Source organism: Rhinoderma darwinii, chromosome 2, assembly GCF_050947455.1.
Source record: "Rhinoderma darwinii isolate aRhiDar2 chromosome 2, aRhiDar2.hap1, whole genome shotgun sequence".
Classification (NCBI taxonomy): domain Eukaryota; kingdom Metazoa; phylum Chordata; class Amphibia; order Anura; family Rhinodermatidae; genus Rhinoderma; species Rhinoderma darwinii.
The window spans coordinates 281,843,426-281,849,425 of NC_134688.1; the positions used below are offsets into that span (position 1 = coordinate 281,843,426).

Consider the following 6,000-nt stretch of genomic DNA (forward strand, 5'->3'; position numbering starts at 1 on the left):
CCAGGGAGACTGGACCGGACTATACAGGAGGGACGCGTCGCCGTAACAGCCTAGGTAAGTATGAGCGTTTTCTACCGCTGCTTTCCGCAGCGGAAAATCCGTTGAAAAAAACCGCACCACAGCTTGGTGCGGTTTTTCGGACAGGATCTACTGCGGTTTCCAGGTTAGATCTGCTGCGCAGTTTTTTCGCAGCGTAACTGACCTGTGGGAACCCGGCCCGAATGTGATTACAAAGTCCTCCACAGGAAATGGGAAAAGTAAATTTTTATAATCCTATGTCACGTACTACAACCTGCTGCAACAATGATTGCTTTCCACTTTAGTTATTTTAAGCACAATACAAAACTACATAATACTGCTACTGCGCTTTACAGTTGAAATTGTCATGCTGCTTATAATAATTTAAAAGCTATTGCTATTGACACCTTTGGCGTAAAAAAAAATATATATTTTATTGCATGTATAGTGGGCTAAAATAATTTTAGTAATTTTGGTTTTTAAAAAAAAAATTCTGAATTGTCTCTCTTCTGCAACCAGCATGTATTCTGTAATCCAGCTTAGATCAGCATTTAGAAGTTTACAGGAGTCGCTGGAAATTGAGCCGACGAATTTTACAGTGAACAATATTCTGAAGCCTGCTATGTATTTGAATACATGGTGGCTACATAAGAAAAAACAGTTATGAATTTTTTATAAAAATTTATTACAAACATTTTTAGGCCAAAACACATGCAGTTTAAAAATAAATTACCCCACGGATGTCCAGAGCCTTTAAAGAGCACCTTTTATAATTCGGCATTTGCACACATTGAACCTCTGTTCTTAAAGGGAACCTGTCACCAGCATTTCACCTATTGAACTTTACTTATCCCTCACTGGCCGCTGCCATCAAAAGTTCATTGCTGTTATCCCCTCTCTTAAGCTCCTCCTCCAACTGTAAACAACGGTCTGCAAACATTTTGCGCCTTTTATCGTAATAATCGGGTGTCCCGTTGTACGCACACACCAGAAGAGGACATCAATGCGCAAGCGCAGGATTTTGTGTGGCGAGGAGCTGTCCAATCAAAAGTAAGGAGGCGGGGTAAACTCGGAAAGACTTGAGGAATGAAGATTTGACTCCTTCTGATCATTAGCATATGGTGTGGGAACACTAAGAAGCTGAATACTAAAGCTACACAACTGACTAAGAAGACAATTCTAGGTTATATAGAAATGATTTTTCATCCACTACCACCAGGTATTGCTGGTTTAATAGGTGAAATGCTGGTGACCGGTTCCCTTTAAGGAATTTTGTAATTGATTATATTTAAAAATATGAAGAAACGTTTGTATCTTTTGTATAGAAAAGCGGATATCAAGAGCCCTCCTCCCTCCCTCCCTCCCTGAACATTCTCACAAGGCTTTAAAACAAGATTTCGGCTATCATTCATTATTTCCATGTTGGTAGTGACTTCTTTTGCAGACCCTGACCAGTATTATTCAATTAAAAGCTGAAAATACTGTTAAAGATCAGAACGCAGTAGAAGTATTCAGAAAGTAATTGACTAAATATTACAGTACTCGTATTGGATAAAAATACAAGGCGATATGAAAAAATATCACAAGAAATTGCATTTGTTGCCAGTATACCAAGAGCTGTAAGTGCTGAACACTGGTAGTAATCACTTTTTATTTATGTTTATGAAAACAAGTTTGGTTAATAGTAATACATTACAGGAAAACAAACTTTCAGATTCTTGCCCCGTTTCTATACTGCCTAAATAATGATGGATAAATACAGAAGGATCCAGTAATATCTGAAGAAAATAAGGCTGAAGCATGACAATTCTGTCACCTGCTCACCTACAGCTGAAGATTGACCTAGTGAGTCTCCTTGAAGGGGTTTTCCGGTCTAAAATATTGTTTGCAGATGGTTTAACAGCAGTAAAGTCAGTTTTTTTACTATTGTTTTGTCTGTAGTTGAAATATCTCTGTAAGCCAGTCTCGCATTGTCACGTGACTATTTTTCTGGTGCTTTATTTATCTCCTACTTGTGCGAAGTTCTATGCGCTCCAATCTCCCCTCTCCCCCTTCCCTCTAGTACAGGACGACACACATCACATGCCTCTTATCTTCACTGCTCCCTGGTCTTTTGGAGGGATCATGTTTCACATGCTGGGCAGCAGATTGTACAGAGCTGTGTCTCCGTAGCAGACCGTGAGTAAAACGGCACTACAGCACTATTACGGATTGTAATACAGGGACATGCATGTAGCTGTAAGTAGAAGCCATGTCGGTAAGAGGAGAGAAGAATAATTTTAATTGTAGTCCTTTCCATGGTAATCCCACCTACAGCAAGCCCTAGAAAAATTATAAACTGACATAATCTGGTGAGCATTCATACATACAGGTACTGCTCTGTGTTTTTCATAAGCTCGGAAAACCCCTTTTAAGTTTTCTTGATGAATTCGTACAGAGATGGTCAGTGTGGCCTTTCCTGGGGTGATTATCTCAATATTTCTCTTCTCCTGGAATAGCAAATTGGGTTATTATGGCCTGTTAGGAAAAAAAAAAAATGGTCTCCGCACAGGAATAAACAATGCAAATCGGTAGAACCTGTTACTTTTAGGGTGTTCCATGTTCCCTAATGCAGGTGAAGATCACATTTGTTGGATGTGTCAAGAAGAATCCTTTCTTTTCTAAGCCAAGATGCCATCAACTCCAGGTAAGCAAGACTTTGAGCAATGAGAGATTAAGGAACATTTTTCAAAGCGAAATTGCCTTTTAAAACTAAAATGAAAAGCGTTGTTCTTTGGCATAGATGTAATAAACATTTTTACTTGAAGACCTGATAAAATACACAATTTTATATAGTTAACAGGTAAATGTGAGGAGTTAACTTGACCATAAATTAATGACTAAGGAATAAATATAGTAATTTGGCTAACTGATATTGGATTAGAAATGGCAAGTTGGTCCCCGGTAGGCAAAGTGCATGTTCCGTAAGAGAGGTCCCCTGCTCGGTTGCCATCATTGGGTCCTTGTGCCCATGGCCATATGGTATGATGGCTTTGCAGGAGCCGTAAATATTACGAACCTCTGATGGGATTGAGTCCTGTGATATTGGGAAAGGTCTGATTGATCCTAGCCTTGACTCCAAGTATCTGGCTCATGTAAGTAAACCCTTCCCCTTTTTTTCCTATTGATTGTTACATAATTCCAAAATTTGTTAAAGCGTACCTCTACTTTTAGTGAAAAAACTATTCGTGCAGGAGTGTGCACTATAATAGCTTTTCTAAATCACTTGTATTTGCAATTTTGCTTGAAGCTGCAGCACGGACTGAGTAAAGTCTGTTGTGCTTCTGGCTGCTCATAACTATGCATTTAGGGACAGAGCGTCCTGCTAGTCTCCATGGCTTCTACATGCACTTCTGCGCTATAATTGTTTTTCCTGAAAATGGAGGTACACTTTTAAATAAAGAATTGAGAAAAAAATATATAAAAAGTAATTGCACTGAATAATGTATAAAATAATTCAGTGGACTATCAGATGCAGTTCATTGTGTTTACTAGTGGTTGTCAACCTGACATTGTGGGGGCCCCAAATCTGTCCCTTGACTCAAAGTGCTGTATGTCACGTTCAGCCAGGGTCAGGTCAAAGGGTAGGCACACACACAATTTTTTTTCAACCGTTGTATTTGTCCATAGTTTCTCCATGTGTTTTATTCCCCCAAAATGATGTACACATATGTCATAGAACGCTTTTAGTCAAGGCAAACTGACGTACTTGTATGTCACAGTGATCATATAGGCACAGAATCTGGGAGTCCAGCAGTGTTGACAGCCAAGCTACCGCTGTAACGGGCCAGGATCAGAGGAACCTCTGTTTGCGGCTGTTTAATCCCTTAGATGTTGTGGTCAGTAGTGACCACAGCATTTAAGGTTTTTGACATAGGGAAGGAGCACCCTCTGTCATCCTAACGAAGGGTCGATGGCAGCCAGGGGTCTAATAAAGGCCCCTAGGGCTGCGATGGCTATAAGCCTATTAGGCCAAAGGCACGGCCTAATAAGTTGCCAGTCAGTTTTACTGACCGGCAACATTGCTTTGCTTATAACTGAATAATTAAGCATATGAAGGCAATTAGTTGGGCATCTGAAATTTGTAACTTTTAGATCACCTGGTGTTTAAGTTTAGTTCTGCAATCCAACAAAATTGTTTTTAGCTGGACTTTAGTCAATATCTTGCAATTGAATATCTTAAAAGCTACCCAAAACATAGGGGTTATATCAACAGAGAGAAAACCTATTCTGTACTCTGTACCTCAACTTTCCACTAACAAGGCACACTTTCTATCTCCTCTTTATTGCATAGGATATACTGGAAGCCGCATATTTCTTCATAGAATTGGAGTGTTTTGATGCTAAATGTCCTAGATGTGGGACGGATCCAGATGATCTATTGCATGTATTTGGGACCTGTGTGCCCTTGTGTTTTTGAATGCCTTTTTGTCTTTAATATACTCACGGTTTCACAGTAAATTATCTATCTCCACTTTCGGCTGTATTAAAGACAAGCTTGGTAAAACTCGGCAGTTCTTCTTCAGGGAAAAACTGATGATTTTAAGTTGAATCCGTGTTGTCAGCGTGCGTTCCGTGTGTCATCAGATTTTCACATAAAAAACGGACATCACTAAAATGCCGACAGTGGGCTGTCCGATTTTTTTCTTTTTTTTTTTTTTTTTTTTTCTTTTCCACTGACCCATTAACTTCAATATGCGAGTTTAATGCGAGAATCGAATCAAAGCAGTTCATGCATCAATTTTTCTCTGCATGGACCGGACATGAGCCCATTGACTTTAATGTTTCAGTTTTTAGTCCGTTTACTCTTAGTTATACACTCTGACAGCACCCGGACGTGAACATCGCTCATCTGAACAGGCCCTTAGTCTGCGTTTTGGGATACATAGGTGACATCCTGTGGGATGAATATCTGAAATCCGCTATACTTCCAATACTATATCAAGCGAGGAAATTGATAGCAGCTCGTTGGCTTTGTACGATGGTTCCCACCACGCTATAATTTTTTTATCGGATAGAATGCTACTATCTAATTTAGAGCAAGGAGTGTTTAGGAAACCTATATTAAAAATAATTTAGAAGCGTGAATGGGAGCCCTGGGAGTTCCTTCCCCTTTTTTAGTGAGAGACTGACTTCACTCAATGATATGCTCTTTATAAACAGTTACAGGTGAACTTAACTATTCTTAGAATCCCTGTTTACGTAGGCGCATTTAATTTATTTCTGTACAAATTTTGTTAAATTGCAAAATGTTCAATAAAAACCTGATAAAATCTGATTAAAAAAAATAAAAATGCAATATGCTTAATGACAAAATTTTGGTCTTCGAGACCTGATCTATAACTTTGCACATTGTCTGTTATCTTTTCATTACATCGGTTGTTCAGTTGTCTTTTTTGTTTGTTTTCACGGGTTCTTGGATGTATCATTTTAAAAAGGCTGTCCAATTTGAACACACCCATTCCAAATGCCCTATGCGGACTAATGGACGTCATAGGGGAGGTGGTCATGAAATCGATCAGTCAGAAAGGAAAGCCACTCAAATGTGTTCATGTATACATTAATTTTTATCGGTGCCGAATAATACTACATTTCTCGCTGCAGGGTAAGTCTGTGGCTGCCAACAGCTTTCCCTTGTAGTACCAGTTCTAGTAATGACTGCAGCCAAACAGAAATGTATGTTTTAATTCTGTGGCTATGTGGAGGAAAGCATGGGTTTTCAAGTTTTGTATAAAATAAACGTTATAGTACGAAATAGATCAATGCCGCATTTTGGTCCTGTGTCTCTTGTATAAAACTACTACAATGTAAAGCCACATCCATTCTAAAGGGCCATCCTTCTGATCATAACATGTTATATTTTTTGTTTAGGATTTTGGCATTACAATTCAGTGAACAAGTAATAATGCTAATTTGTGCTATTTTTTGAAGAAATAAGTGTTT

The 6,000-nt window shown here is 38.8% G+C and overlaps 1 protein-coding gene across 4 annotated transcripts in view; it reads left to right on the plus strand.

Annotated features, from left to right (window-relative positions):
• Positions 1-5,783, plus strand: part of LOC142743010 (heterogeneous nuclear ribonucleoprotein R-like) — a 63,748-nt gene extending 57,965 nt beyond the window's left edge. Inside the window, exons 11-12 of one of the 4 annotated variants that reach the window (XR_012881477.1) lie at positions 2,081-2,196; positions 2,633-5,782. The gene's annotated coding sequence lies outside the window, so the exon portion shown is untranslated. Of the gene's footprint in view, positions 1-2,080 lie in introns of all 4 variants that reach the window. The other 3 variants (XR_012881478.1, XM_075853341.1, XM_075853342.1) reach the window with 3 other exon arrangements.
• The last annotated feature ends 217 nt before the right edge of the window (positions 5,784-6,000 follow it).